This window comes from Lissotriton vulgaris, chromosome 12 (genome assembly GCF_964263255.1).
Source record: "Lissotriton vulgaris chromosome 12, aLisVul1.2, whole genome shotgun sequence".
Lineage (NCBI taxonomy): Eukaryota > Metazoa > Chordata > Amphibia > Caudata > Salamandridae > Lissotriton > Lissotriton vulgaris.
This window is the reverse complement of record NC_141700.1, coordinates 391,646,776-391,663,000: the sequence shown is the minus strand read 5'-3', so window position 1 is coordinate 391,663,000 and position 16,225 is coordinate 391,646,776. Positions and strand designations below refer to the sequence as shown.

The following is a 16,225-nucleotide window of genomic DNA, read 5'->3' as shown; positions in this document are numbered from 1 at the left end:
CGCATAGCCCACTGAGCAAGCTTCGGGGTCGATACCGTCGTTCACGGAGGAACCTTCCGGAAACGAAAGGTGATGTATCAGCCTGAATTGACCTTGTTCTTTCTTGGGGACCACGCCTAGCGGGGAGATGACTATGCCTCCTTGCAATTCCTTTGGGAGAGGGCCCTCAACTCTACCCAGTTTCACTTCTTTCTCTATCTTGGCGCTAACCACTTCGGGGTGTTGGCTTGCCGACTTTAGGTTGCTCGCCCCCGCCGAGGGGAGCGGGCCATGGAATGGAATCACAAAGCCTCGCTCGAAGCCCTCTACCAGTGACCTGGCCTCTGCTTTGTTCGGGTATTTGTTTGTTAATCTGCGCAGCTGTTGTGTAATAATGGGGGATCTGGCCAGCTGGCGCCTACAAATGTCCACCAGTCCACTCTTTTCCCCTGCGTCGGGGCTAACGCTTCTTGCTCTTTTCTCTCTTCTCCCTTTTCGCTTCGTGTTTGGAACCTTTGCATGCGGCGGTGGCATGCTTGCCCCCGCAGCTAGCGCATGCGTGTTGAAACTTACAAGATGAGCCCCATGAGCAGTCCCCCGCCTCGTATCTCCAACAGATCGCCTTAGTTGCGGTTGGGGAGTATGATCTCCCGTTCGACCACCTTTGATAAGAACCACTCTTCCCTTTTTGGTATGAGCTCCGAAAGGGCTGGTCACCTTTTCCGGCCCAGGCCCTAACGTCTTTGGCTGTGAGCATCTTGTGGATGAAACCGGAGACATCCTCCTCATTCCACTCCATTTCGGGGTGCCTCTGCATTTTTAATCTAAACCCTTTATCGTATTCTAGCCAGGCATCCCCCGGGAACTGCCTCTGTGCTAGGTGGATATTGGCCTCGTACAGCCACAAGTCAGCCGCGCAATGGGGGAACCTCTCCACTATAATGCACGCCATGATTCTGAAGGCGTCTAACCAATTGTCGAAACTGCGCTCTTTTCTGGCCCCACGCCTTTCTCTCCTGTCCTCCTCTTTCCTGTCGCACGTGGTCAGATCAAGTCCCTCTAGCTGTATTTCAAGCAGCGAAAATATGTCTATGAATTCTTTGCGCCATATCCTCTCTTTTACCGCTAGGGGGATGATACATGCCAAGCCGGTGGCTTTCGTAGTCAGGGACGCCGGGCCGGGGGACGGCCTGATGTAATGATCGTTGACTACCCCACTCGGAGGTGGGCTTCCTGAAACGGGGCCGTAACCCCACCCGGGTAGCGGGGAAATCTGTTCCCCCTGGGCGGACAAGCTTACCTGCTCCTGCACTCTTGTCTGACGGGCCCATCCCGGGTCGACCATATGCCACGTGAGACCTGCCGCTTCCTCCGCGCGCTGCTCCCTAGGCCCTGGTACCCCTTGCCCTGTGCCATTAAGTAGCCCCGGCGCCAGCGATTTTAGACATTCCTTTACGATGTTGCTAATATGCTCACCCTTTTTCTTTTTGCCGGTCGTCTCGCCCTGTTCGCTGCCCTCTGGCCTCGGCGGTAGAGGTTTCTGCCGCACTTTCCTCGGAGGGTTCCTCTTCGATGTTCTCTTCATCGGCGTGTTTTTCAGCTTCTTGGGTGCGGAAGGCCCTGGTTCTTCGTCCGCCTGTTCCACCGGTCTGTTCTCTTTCCCTTTGCCCAGGTGAGGGTGAAGCCAGTCGTCGCCGTGGATGGCCGATAACTCGCGGATTTTCATCAGTACCTCCGCCATCTCGTCCGGCTGGCCTTCCGACATGTCGTGAGTCTCTGCGCACTTATGTGTGGCTTCTTAGTTTCTCGCGTCTGCGTCAGGCCGTCTGCTGGGGGCACAGCTGACTGCGTGTGCTTATCCCGAGCCCTGAGCTTGCCGCGGTTTTTTCCTGTTGTTGCTTCGGGGGAGCTGGCACGGCGCGCCGCGCTCCGTAAGGCGTCCTCGGTGATGATGACCTGGATCTTCCACCGGAGTTTCACCGTCTTCCTGCTTCGTCCTTCGCCGCGTCGCCTCTCTTCTTCAGTCGTTCTTCAGTCGTTGTTGCTGTCACGCCGTTCTCCCAGCTCCTCGAATGCGATGTGCTTCTGCTGGGAGGGCGGCGTCGCTTAAATCCTCCTGAGCCCTCCATGCAGGTCTCAGGTGAGTCCCCCTGATTGGGGGGTTCAAACAAAGCCAGGTTGACCATTGGGCGCCCTTTGGGGGCGCTCAGGTCAACAGGTCACTTCCGGTCGGGTGGCTGGTGCGCACCCCGCTTCCGCTGGTTCCTGTGCGCATCGAAGCGCCCAGAACCAGTTTACCCCCGCTGGTGGCACCACGAGGGTTATGGCGCCGGCCTTCGAGCCTCCCCCACCCTTCGGGCGGGTGCGGCGGCCTCTGCAATTTCACTCATCCATCCCTCCATCCACCCTTTCAATCATCCATCGATTATCCATCCAACCACGCTTTCACCCTATCCATCTGTACACTCATCCATCCACTCTTCCACCCATCCTTCCATTCACTCATCCATCCAGCCATTTACCCTTTCACCCATCCAGCCATCCTTTCACTTACTCATCCATCCACTCACCCTTCCACCCATTCACCCTTTTAGTCATCCATCCATCATCCCTTTCTCTCTCAATCAACCCGTTCACTTAGCCATTCTTCCTTCCATCCATCCACCCACTCATCCATCTACTAATCCACTCATGAATCCATCCATTGACCCTATCACTCATCCATCCTTTCTGTCATCCATTTATCCTTTCACTCCTTCACTCATCTATTTATCCTTTTGTCCATCTACCCTCCCTATCACTCACTCATCCATCCTTGCATCCACCCTTTCACTCATTCCTCCATCCATTCACCCTTGCATTTATCAATTCATCAACCCATCCATCATGTCACTCATCCATCCACCCACTCACTCACTCATCATCCACCTTTTCACTCATCCATGCTTTCACTCACCCATCCACCCTTTTACCCATCCAGCTACCCTTCCACCCATACATCCAGCTATTTCCCTTTTCTCTCTTCCATCCTTCCACTCACTCATCAATCCATCCATCCTCTCTCATTATCCATCTATTCAATCTTTCATTCATCCATTTACCCTTTCACTAATTCATCCAGCCATCCACCCATCCCTACACTTACTTACACTTTCTTGCACACACCCACTCTTTAGGGGCAGTTCCGGTTATCCACCAGCTGTCCCTGCAAAGTTAGGCAAATTTCACAAATATCCCGGGTTTTTGGCAAGGGTTGACTGAAAACAGTAAGAAGGTTTATTATGTGTGCCAAGAAGGACTAGCTAGCAGCGTATCCCAAAGCAATGTAATTACCAGATATGATTCTAGGGTTTAAAACTTGCAATTCGTGTATTCCCTTAGTGCTCTGTTTGTTTCTTCTATGAGCGCAGTCGGTCTCTGTCCCTCGGCTGGTGTAACCTTTTAGTCGTTTCTTTTATTTTTGTGACATGTCCCGGTTTGCAGTTTCCAAAATCTGGTCACCCTCAAATCTCCACACACAAAGAACGTCACAAATCAATGGAGGGACAGTGTGGGTGATTGGATGGCTCCATGTCACCGGGACACCATTAGTCTGTTCCTGTCTTTGCTTTTACATATCATTGTTATCAATACGTTTAATGCCCAATTTTCTCAATTAAAATGACACGGAGTAGCTGGTCACCCCAGGCACTTCCGTTTATGTTTGGTTTTACAACAGCACCTGAAACTAATACCCTGGCCTGAGTCGTATCTGGCAGAATCTGGACGTGACCTCAGCGCTACCTCTTCATATTTGAAATATGAGATGCACACAAAGTGTACTGCGTCATCATTCGCTTAGCCATGAAAAGGAAGGGTTTATTGTGAACAGTAACTTGGTGACAGGGAGAACAGCAGTATAGACAGTATTCCTGCTGTGTCAAATGTTTACAGCACCTGTTCTTTTAAGAACTATCCATAACTGCTAAATATTATATTTAATTACCTGCTATTGAATTAGTAAAAACAATACATCAAATGGGGCTAGCACATGTGAGGACTGCACGTCCACAGCACGCTGTCCTATTTCACAACAATAGAAGGTCACGGTAGGTGACCGTCGTTTCCCAACAAGAAAAGGTCACGTGGTTGACCTACGTCTCACCACAATGAAAGGTCACGGTATCTTGACCGTCGTTTCACAACAATAAAAGGTCACGGTAGTTGACCGCAACAGAGTACCTGCAATTAGTAGCTACACCTGTGCTGATGGCAGGATCCCATTTCACACTCCATCCTGCGGGTGGGGGCTGAGGTCCTGAGACAACAGTCCGCCACACCTGTGTGGATTGGAATGCAACTCCAACCTGTAGAGCAGGCGCAATGCACCATGGGATTGACTGCTGCTTGGACAGAGGTTCGGGCGTCCCCTACAGTGCATGCGGAGCTGTAACCTGGGCCTCTATCGCGTCTTTCAGTCGCAAAATCGGGAATATGGAAAGTGGAGCTGGAAAGGTTGTCTATGGGTAAAGGGCTCTAATGCGCAGACTCGTACTTCACTTAGGTTCTCTCTCAGTTTGTAAGGTCTGGGGCGAGGAAGATGGACACATGGGAAATACGGGCATCATAGCTTCTCCTGCGTGTCTGTTTGTCTGATAGACATAGGCCTGCTTGCTTTGGGCGCGTCACAAACACCAGCAATGAGTTTGCACTATTGACTCAGCTAAGAACAGTTTGATAAATACACGAGGGCTTATTTACAAGCCCCTGGCGCCGTCGCTGCGTCACTTTTAAAATGGGAAAAAGTAACGCACTGGCGGCGCAAGCGGTTAGTAAATAAGCCCCTTGATGTATTTCCAGTAATCCCGAGCCTCACGGATGTCTATTAAATAGCAGCAATAGTAGTGAATCAACTTCTCATAAATGTTGCGTCAAAACATTGTTGACTAGGCCCAAACATTTCCTTACTTTATTAAGTTCCTCGTGAAAAGGAAATTATTCAAATGGGTGCATGTTCAAGCAGGAAAAGACAACAAAGGAGCCGACTGAAAAGCGAAGGAGGAAATTCAATTCACTTCCAGTTACCTCAGAATGAAACAGTTACAAAGAATCAAGGCAACCTTCTTCAGTTCCCTAAGTCCCCCCCCCCCCCTCCCAATGCACAAAGAGAAGCCAAATCTTCTTACATCCGAGAACCTAATCTTTTATCTTTCCACTTTTTCGGAAATTATAACGCGTATTTTCTAATATTAAAAAATGCCAATCAATGCGGAGTGGCGCCGCTTAACATTTGGTCATTGTGAGCGAATGACACTTAATCTCCCGTGCCGAAAACGATGAATGTGACCTTGTGCAATGTGCCTGGGGCTCATGTAAAGTGAGTGCTTCGAAGATGTAGAAAAAACAATTGTCCCAGGTGTTCTAGGTTTCTAGGAGGTACATTTGACCAACAATATTTTTTTCAGAAACTAAAGAAAACGACTCGAGTCCTATCCCAGTAATTTTTTGAATCTCAATATTAAATGTTGCATTTTGAAGCGCAAATTTTAATTTATAAATTCCCGGTAAACATGCCTTGTCACTTTCCACGCTGCCATTCTTTAATGTCGCCTCTTAATCCGCTCTCGTTCCCGCCTCCCACCTCTCTCTCCTTCACCATCTATTCCGACTTTAACTCATCGCATTCCATATTTATCATCCACCACTCTACCTGTCCCCAATCTCGCTTTTTTCCCTCTCTCACTATCCCTACTACTTCACAGGGTTTTAAATGGAGTAAAAAACACTAGGGGTAGTTCAAATGGGATTGGCCAATCTAATTAAGGGCGTGGCTTAAAACACATAAGCAAAAAATATGTGCTTAGCATAGTATGCCTCATCAGGACTGGTATTTTGCTGCTTCTGTCATTGCATCCAGGTATACAATACATAACGTAACATTACACCTACAACATGCCAGAACTATTGGATCTGCAATGGTTGTTAGTGGCATAAGACAAATAAGCAACAACTAAGGCTTCCGTTGTATAGAACACCAAAAATGCTTCCGTTCTGACATAATGAGACTGTGAAAGAACTATAACGAGGTAATGTGATAAATAGAGCGCGTGGCTACCCAAAAGGCTTCCCAGCGCTAAGCAGTGGACTGGTGAGTCTTTTTGAAGTTACAGCAGGCAGTGAAGAGGGGAACTGCTGCTGCAGAGCTGCGATTTTTTCACTCTGATGGTGAGAGGAAAAATGGAGAGAGCCCGACAGGGACCCGTCTCAGCACCTACTTTTGAGAACTGCCGGTGCTGAGCACTGGCAGGACCCGGCCCACTTAAAGCCCCGCTCCTCCATCCACTACTATACCAAAAATTCACCCATTTCGCCTTTCATTTTCTCATTTAACAATTAACTTTTGATTTAGCAACCCCAGAGGGCAGAAAACCCCGATGATCATCTGCTCATAACCTAGGAGCGTGTGCCTTGGCGCTGCCTCCAGGCGCTATCCCCTCCGTGAAAACACAGTGCAACCTGCACGCGACGGGACAGGTTGTTTGGGAACTCCCGTGATACATCGCCTCTTCTTTTTTTTATACGTTCGGGAAGTTCTGTTATCGAAACTGGAAGATAACGTTTTAAACGAAAAGCAAATGTTTTCGATCGCTTATCCGCCTACGTGATATGTGATTTGTTACCAACGGTCTGAGAACAGCAAAGTATTTACCTTCACACAGTAGCACAATTATATTTACATAGCCATGGGACATTTCAAACTGCTGTCTTGCATAATCACACAGAAATGCCGAAGTCTGCCGCGAGCGAATGCCAGATCGCATCACCGCTCCCTCCCATTTAGGCAATCCCCACGAATTATTAATAAATAATCAATGTGGTGGCGAAATCTGGAATTCGTTTCCTAATAATGTATAAATGCAAAGTAACCTGCGACATTCAGAAGTCCTTTAAACAACGGGGCTATATAATATAATTAAACAGAGTATAACTTTACAGAGGGAACTAACTCACCAGCTCTCTGCCTTCTTCCGACCGCAACAGCCCGATACTGGCAACTCATCCTCTCGGTGCAGACATAAAAAAAGGACAATCCTCGCACAGTACCGCAGCTAGGAGCGTCGGCGTTCTTTCTGCAAGTCTAAAATGTACTGGAGCCGGGTTCCTGATGGCAGGTAAGAGGAGTCTGCAGATCATCAGCAGATGACAGAGTGGCACAGGGAGTGCGCACGATCATCTACATAGAAGACGGACTCTGTGCATTAATCAAAGTGTCCATGATGTTTGTGTTTTAGCAAAGTTTCATCTGACTTCGTACCGAGGAGTCCAAAAGTGTTTGTAAACATTTACAAATCATTCGATGCTTGAGAGTTGCACTTTTAGAATATATTGTTATCACGATATTTAAAACTTCGGAATGTTTTAATAATCATTCCCTTGCATAGTTCTCAATGACTGACATCGGATTTATTCTTTAAAGACTGTAAATAGTTGCATTTAGAAGGTTCTGCAATCTCTCAATTTTCTACTCCAAGTTCTTATTTGGATACTGGGACTTGTGGTGCTATTTTATGATGGAATAAACACAACTACATGTCCCAGTATTCAAAAGAAGAAACCGTGGCACATCAGCCCACAGCCACACCTGAAGACAAACAGATGCCATGGAGAAACTGAACATGCAGCACGGACACCCAAGAGGGCCACAACAACACCCGCCGACAACACACCCATTCAGTTGAACTCTGGAGAGCGGGGTAAGAGCCGGACAAGAGGGGCGACCCACAGCGGCAGCCGAGACCGCTTCACCTCTCGCCGCGACGAGCGCTCTGCAGGTGGGGGTAACTCTTCAAACCACAGATCTCAGCACCAGCCAGAGCAGTTCCCCAGCGTGCCACCCAACAACAGCGGCTCCCCCGGCCGGCTCTGAAGCGGAGCCCGGGCTCCCCGTGCTCCCGGGGGCCAGAGCAGCGCCGGAGGCTCCTCTACACACCAGGGATTTATGGTTCTTCCGTACCTGCAGGATCACCATGCAGCCCCCACCGAGAAAGGTAAGCCCTGGCCGCGCTCCCCGGGCGCCCCATGTCTGCAGCAGCCCCTGCAATTCTGGGCTAGTAGAGAGGACCCGTGCGGAGCGGCCCTCGGGGCACATACACCCCTCCGCAAAACAAAGCAGTGGGGCAGTGAAAACACCAGATGCAGGCAGCAGCCCTGCAGCCACATTCGAAGGAAAGAAACTACGCCATGGACTCTCCTGGACTTCTTTACTTTTTCTTTTGTCCTGGCGGCCATTTTGCCGCTTTTCTCTGGACCTTTAACCATTTTCCCTCGTTTCCCCCTTGACGATCTTCTAATACCCAAATTATGAAGCACGTGGAAGAGACGGGATTGCTCCACGCGACACAGTTTGGCTTCAGGCCGCGCCATTCCACCGAGTCTGCCCTCCTTATGGCTACGGAACATCTGAGGGAGGGGGTGGATGCAGGCCAAACTATGGCTCTGATCTTGTTGGACCTCAGCGCGGCGTTCGACACTGTAGCTCATAAAATCTTGCTACAGTGTCTGAACAGAGGTGGCATCTCTGGCACCGCGCTGAGATGGATCCAGGACTTCCTCATGGGGAGAAGCTTTCGAGTTAGGCAGGGAGACTGCTATTCAAAGGGGGTTCCCCTGGGCCAAGGCGTGCCGCAGGGTTCGTCATTGAGCCCGACCCTTTTTAATATGTATGTCGCGCCGGTGGCCTCGATTGTAGAGAGTCACGGTCTCCAATTGGTCTCGTATGCCGATGATACGCAGCTGGTGATCTCCCTATCGCACGCGCCCTGTCTTGCTGCCGATGGCTTCCGCTCGTGCATGAAAGATCTTGCCGAGTGGATGGCTATCAACTGTTTGAAGCTTAATGGCAGCAAGACAGAGGTGCTGGTGGTGGGGAGAGCCCAGTCTGCCTGGTCGTCGGCATGGTGGCCACCCTGTCTTGGACCAACCCCGACCCCCTGTCAAGAGGCACGCAATCTGGGGGTGTGGTTTGACGTGGATCTTACTTTTGGCCCCCAGATCAATCGGGTGGTAGGAGTCTGCTTCGGGATTTTGAAGAAGTTGAGATAGGTCCTCGACCTACTCCCGATCAGTGCCCGTCAAACCCTGGTTCATGCCCTGGTGACAGCCAGGTTGGACTATGGGAACCTTCTGTACCTGGGGGCTCCGGAGAAAAGCATGGCACGCCTGCAAGTGCTGCAGAATGCGGCAGCCCGTTTGATTCTCAGGCTGCCCAAAAGGGCGCCTTCTAAGGCGGCCCTTCAGAAGCTACACTGGCTCCCCGTGAGGAGAAGAGTGGAGTACAAAGCCCTCTGCACCTGTCATCGAATTTTGAATGGCAGGGCGCCCGACCCTCTGAATAAATTGATCGAAGTGTATCAACCAACACGTGCGCTTCGATCTGCAGGGGGCGGTCTCCTCAAGATCCCCAGAGTTAAGAAAGCCCGCATGGGAGGCAGGTCCTTCAGATGCTTAGCGGCCAATAACTGGAACAAACTTCCAGTGGACCTGCGCTTGGAGCCGGAGGAAGCCAGGTTCCGAGCGAGATTGAAAACATTCCTCTACACAAAATAATTGTCTGCTCTGTCTTTGTGATCCCTGCCGCTGCCTCTTCCTCTTTTAGCGCGTGGACACGCCGGTGTGCGTAACGCAGCGCTCTACAAATGTCCCAATAATAATAATAATGTTTCTTCCCTTTTCTGATTTGCCTTTTCTCCATACCCGTGTATCCCTCCTACCCTTCCTTGGTGCTGTGACTGCATACCCCCTCCGACCCCACTTAATGGAACTCTGCTTTTCTGTATATAGAGATAACTCTAATCACTAGTATATGCAGTAGACCTTTGTACTCTCTACCATTCCTATGTGACTCTTAGAGTATATCCATTCGTATCCCTTCCTTATGTATAGAGATAACTCTAATCACTAGTATATGCAGTAGACCTTTGTACCCTCTACCATTCATATGTGACTCTTAGAGTATATCCATTAGCATCCCTTCCTTATGTATATAGAGATAACTCTAATCACTAGTACATGCAGTAGACCTTTGTACTCTCTACCATTCCTATGTGACTCTTAGAGTATATCCATTCGTATCTCCTCCTTGAGTGACTTTACTATTTGTACATTTGCAATTTTTCTTCCTGTGTGTATCTCTTCCTTGTGTGACTTTACATCTTGTACATTTGCACATTTTTTTCTGTTTGTATCTTTTATGTAACGCATGTAATCCTTAGTCCTTATGTTTTGCAACTGGTTCTTATGTAAAGCGCTCTGACACCTTCGGGTAAAGTTTGCGCTATATAAAATCACATTAAATAAATAAATAAATAAAATGATGGACCCAGAAAACTTGCAGGGCTCCTTGTTTTAAGGCTTAAAAAGTTGTCTTCATGCGGGTCCACGAGTGAAAGTTCCAGAGGTATGTGATTTGCTATAGAAATCAAAGCAACTGGTGTTCTCAATAGGTCAATTGCAAGCTGCTGTTACCTCACAGATATTATACTGCTGATTTGAGAACGTGCTCCTGGCCACATGCTAAAGCAGCACTTTTACATATTAAGTGCTAGGGCTTAGTCTCTCCCACCCTCCCATTGCTAAACCATTTTTTTGGATGTTAGGGGTAACTTGTGCTTAAAAACTCAACTTTTTTCCACAAAAAAGTATCAATGCTGAATTTGCATCCTTTTTGTCCAACATCCTAGTGTTTCCAAAAGCACTCTAGACTTGTAGATTCCGAAGAAGGGAGCCAAGAAACTCACCAAAATATAGCTACATTTTGGTTTTTGTGGTTGGAATGGGAAAAAAATATTTTGGCAAGAAAACATTTGTTTTTATACAATTGGCATTAGCAAAATGTTTTTTGTGTTAGGACCATCATCTTCCCAGCTTTCAGGAACAAGCAACATTGTATTAAAAAAGAAAAACCCACCAGTTTTGCATTTTTCTAAGAGGTAGTTCATTTTTCCTAATTTTTGTGTTTTCAAATAGGGTGATCCTGGAAAGCTATACATTTCTATGAAGTAGACACAGTTCTAAATTCAGCAAGGCGTCATTTGTTTAGACCCCCTAGGAGTTTCCCTAAAAAATTAGCTAATAAAATATATAAATAATTACAATGAGTAGGCAAAAAACAACCATTCCCCACATCTTCATCTGTAACTTCATGACCCGATGGCCGATTTACAAAGGCAATACACAGTTACATCCGATGGAACCTTCTGGTCACAGACCTATAAAGTGTTCGTAGGTTTTCAATAATACGGATACCCAGAGCCAACAACTGATCTGCACCTTACAATGACTTTTCATTGTCTATCCCCTATATAGCAATTCATATGGTAACATATAAATAATGAAAAATGGGTATGAAGGAAACCTATGTATTTCTGAAATCTGCACAAGATACTGACTTCAGGAACAGTAGTTCTACGTTCACTTTGGATCATGTTATTCAGAGGGCCTTTTGTAAAATGTCTTCTTTCTTGCACACAGCCTTACATTTGGAAGGCACAAACCTTTGCACATTTCAAACTTTGGATGAAAAGACACACTTTCCTTAAATTGTTGTGAGCGAATGTTTTAGAATCTGCGAGCAGCCACACATTTCCTACCTCCCCAAGTTCACACATTGCTTTTTTTGCAATTTGGGTGGCTGATCATTTTGGGCCCTAGCTCAACCCTAGCTCAACGGTCACCCAGGGAAACTTTCCATACTCAGATATTTCTGATAACCAGATAGCTGGGGGAGTCCATGGAACTTAGACATGTGTGGTTCTTGTGATGTTTTGTTACCCAGACGCCCTTGCAAACCTCTAACTTTGGCTAAAAACACACATTTCTCTCACATTTTTGTGAGGGAAATTTCTGGAATCAGTGGGGATCCCAAAAAATGTCCTACCACTCTGCATTCCCACATGTCTTCTGATGAAAATGGTATCCCACTTCTGTGGGTGGGCTTTGCACCCGCATAAGGAAAGGGCTCGACATGCAAAATGGGAAGATAACGTTTTTCCACTCAAAACCAACCCCTTTTTAGGTCTTGTCTAAGGCATTGCTTTAGCAATGATTTGGCCCGAGATATTAAGTAGGGGTTTCAGAAATGCTCCCAAAGGCGGATTGCCTACAATGTATGTGTGTGGGCTCGTGCACATCTCTAACCATTTGGTTTGCTTGCAGCCAGGATCAGACTTCAAACACTTCAAAGGAATCCGCTCGGGCGCTCCTACTAACATAAATTAGCAAGTCGGAGTCACAAAGCTTCACAGGAAAGACCAGCGACGCCATATGGACAGCAGGCAGCCACAACACATCTTCCCCACTACTCTTTTCCTACCATTTTTTTGTCGCTTTCCAGCCACTCGACTGGCTTCCAAGGAAATCAAGATTCCCAAGTGAACTGCAGTCTTATTTATTATTAAAAAAAAAAGATAGATAGAAACAGATCTTGAAAATCGCAATGGGAATAATTTGAGTTTTAGTAACCTTATTTCTTCTCCCATTCGGTTACGCTTCCTGTCCTCTTCTGTTTCATTGTTGCCTTCTCCCCTAACTCTGCCCTCTTTGTTCTCCCGGGTTTTCTATTGAATCTCCTCCACCCATCCTATCTCTTTCTCTTATTCTTCCCCTCTACCTATTCAGATTACTTCTCTCCTTCTTTTCCCCCTCCTTATTCTGTTCTCTATCTGCATCTCAATCCATTCTCCCTTCTTTGCCCTCTCTTCACTTTCACCTTGTCCATTTTGTCCTGACCATTCTGCCCCAACGACCCTATTCTGTACACTGTTCTCCTACAACTACATCACGGAACTAGATGCAACCAAACACCAACAAAACCTCACACACAAGGGCATGTCAAGGACTGCCTCGGGGAAGTTTCACCTGATGTGTATGTCTGAGAGCATGTACATATTGTTTCTGTGTGTCTGCGAGCCTTCACCAGTGTATGTGTATTTGAATGTGTGTATGCGTGACACTACTTTAGTCCACACACACTGCACCCTCACACTACTTTAGTCCACACACACTGCGCCCTCACACTACTTTAGGCCACACACTCTGCACCCTCACACTCTGCACCTTCACACTCTGCATCCTCACACACTCTGCACACTCACACACTCGACACCCTCACACACTCTGCACCCTCAGAAACACTGCACCCTCACACACTCTACACCCTCTGCACTCTCACACACTCTGCACCCTCACATATTCTGCACCCTCACACTCTGCACCCTCACGCACTCTGGACCCTCACACACTGCACCCTCATACACTCTGCACCCTCACACACAATTACACTCTACTGAATACAACATACACTCCACACAATACCACTCAGTGCCACATAATTATATGCTACATAATTACACTGCACTCAATGCAACATACACTCCAAATACCACTCATTGCCACATAATTACACTGCACTCAATGCAACATACACTCCAAATACCAATCAGTGCCACATAACTACACGCCACATAATTACACTGCACTCCATGCAACATACACTCCAAATACCACTCAGTGCCATATAGTTACACGCCACACAATTACAATGCACTCAATGCAACATACACACCAAATACAACTCAGTGCCACATAATTACACTGCACTCAATGCAACATACACTCCAAATACCATTCAGTGCCACATAATTACCCGCCGTATAATTACACTGCACTCAATACAACATACACTCCACACAATACCACTCAGTGCCACATAATTACACACCACATAATTACACCGCACTCAATGCAAAATACACTCCAAATACCACTCAGTGCCACATAATTAAATACCACATAATTACACTGCACTCAATGCAACATACACTCCAAATACCTCTCAGTGCCACATAATTAAACGCCACATAATTACATGAACTCAATGCAACATACACTCCAAACAATACCACTCAGTGCCACATAATTACACAACACATAATTACACTCTACTGAATACAACATACACTCCAGACAATACCACTCAGTTCCACATAATTATATGCTACATATTTACACTGCGCTCAATGCAACATACACTCCAAATACCACTCAGTGCCACATACTTACACGCCACATAATTACACTGGACTCAATGCGACATACACTCCAAATACCACTCAGTGCTACAAAATTACACGGCACATAATTATACTGCACTCAATGCAACATACACTCCATATACTACTCAGTGCCACATAATTACCCACCACGTAATTACACTGCACTGAATGCAACATACACTCCAAATACCACTCAGTGCCACATAATTACACGCCACATAATTACACTGCGGTCGATGCAACATACACTCCAAATACCACTCAGTGCCAAATAATTACACACCGCATAATTACACTGCACTCCATGCAACATTCACTCCAAATACCACTCAGTGCCCAATAGTTAAACACCACATAATTACACTGCCCTCAATGAAACATACACTCCAAATACCACTCAATGGCACATAGTTACATGCCACATAATTACACTGACCTCAATGCAACATACACTCCAAAAACCACTCAGTGCCACATAATTACACACCACATAATTGCACTCTATTGAATGCAACACACACTCCACACGATTCCACTCAGTGCCACATAATTATATGCTACATAATTACAATGCATTCAATGCAACATACACTCCAAATACCACTCAGTGCCATGTAAGTATATGCTACATATTTACACTGTTCTCAACGCAACATACACTCCAAATACCACTCAGTGCCACATAATTACATCCCACATAATTACACTGCACTCAATGCTACATATACTCCAAATAGCACTTAGTGCCCCATAGTTACACGCCACATAATTGCACTCTATTTATCAATCGCATCACCACAGCATCACTCAGCACCACCACGGCATCACTCATGGTCACCACAACAGCACTATGCGCTACCACAGCCTCACTGAACACCACAGCATCACTCATCGCAACCACAACATCACTCAGCGCCACCACAGCATCAATCTGTGCAACCATTCAACAACAACTGGTTCAAATATGTTCTCTCAATGTTCCAAGCTTTATTACAAATGTCACAAAAAGAGCCTAATATTTCACTATTGTTCTTGGATTTTCGTCACAATACAATACACTGAACATAAACTTCACAAAAGTTATTTACCAAAGTTTAAGCTATTGCAATTATAAATCACAATACCTTTTATTTAAGTATTAATTATTTAAAAAAATTAAAGCAATTGTTATTGGTAGACTGGGGATAACCAACCCCTTCTGTCCCCCTTGGGGGGGAGAGAAAGACTTATGATGTTTGGAGTTGTAAGTGGGAACACAGGCCCTTATCTAAGGGGCCACTCTCAAGCAAAAAATCCCTGGTGTCTAGGGGGAACGCCAGGCGATCACATCCTCCTGTGATCACCTGCTACTTTACAGGGAAGAGGAGGTATTATTGGAAAGCTGAGTTTCTCAGCTTTCCAATGACACTTTTTTAGTATATTTCCCTTGGAACGCGGAGAATGGTGCTTCTTTCAGCCCACTCAATGCTCTCAGGAAAACCATGAAATGGTTATCAATATGGCGCTTGCAGCACTTCTCAGTCACCACCCTCATTTTGGTCTTGAAACGTTTTGGCTGGTTGTTCTATGCTGATTGATTGACAATGCAAAGAAAATTTAAATAAATAAGAAACAACTCCTCTGCGATTTTCTTTAATGGATTTTTCCCATGGACTTATATTTAGTGAATTTGTCTAATTACTCTTGTATGTGAGTGTCTAGGACTTGGCAGTATGGTCTTGAAACGTTGACAGCCAGGTTGAATTAAAAAGACGAAAACATCTGCATGGAGTAAGGTTTCGTGGAAAAGAGACTTGCTCTGATGCAATCCACCCATTTAACTTACTAACAAAGTAATTAACATAGTGTCATAAATAACTAATATGCACCACATTGAACACGCCGGTTAGGGAAGCTTGTAAATATATGTACTAATGCGGATAACAATGAAGACAGACTAATACCGCTTTAAATGATGAACAGTTTGCACATGCATCAACTACATCTACGTAGTATGACGTATTAATGCTTGGAGGGAAATTCTGGCGCATGAGCATAAGACACAAAAATGGAGTCTTGAAGACTTGCGTGCATGGCATTTGCTTACTTGAAACAAAAACAAGCTATTTTACTAATGATAATGCGGGAAAAGTATTAATAAGTAAAGGGGAATAGAG

General features: G+C 46.3%; 2 protein-coding genes across 4 annotated transcripts in view; one reads left to right on the top strand and one right to left on the bottom strand.

The window, feature by feature from the left end:
• The window catches only part of NOD2 (nucleotide binding oligomerization domain containing 2), a 322,787-nt gene extending 315,679 nt beyond the window's left edge, over positions 1-7,108 (bottom strand). The window contains exon 1 of one of the 2 annotated variants that reach the window (XM_086945155.1): positions 6,970-7,108. The gene's annotated coding sequence lies outside the window, so the exon portion shown is untranslated. The remainder of the gene's footprint in view (positions 1-6,969) is intronic. The other variant, XM_086945154.1, reaches the window with a different exon arrangement.
• The window catches only part of SNX20 (sorting nexin 20), a 126,511-nt gene continuing 117,279 nt past the window's right edge, over positions 6,994-16,225 (top strand). The window contains exon 1 of one of the 2 annotated variants that reach the window (XM_086945159.1): positions 6,994-7,130. The gene's annotated coding sequence lies outside the window, so the exon portion shown is untranslated. The remainder of the gene's footprint in view (positions 7,131-16,225) is intronic. The other variant, XM_086945160.1, reaches the window with a different exon arrangement.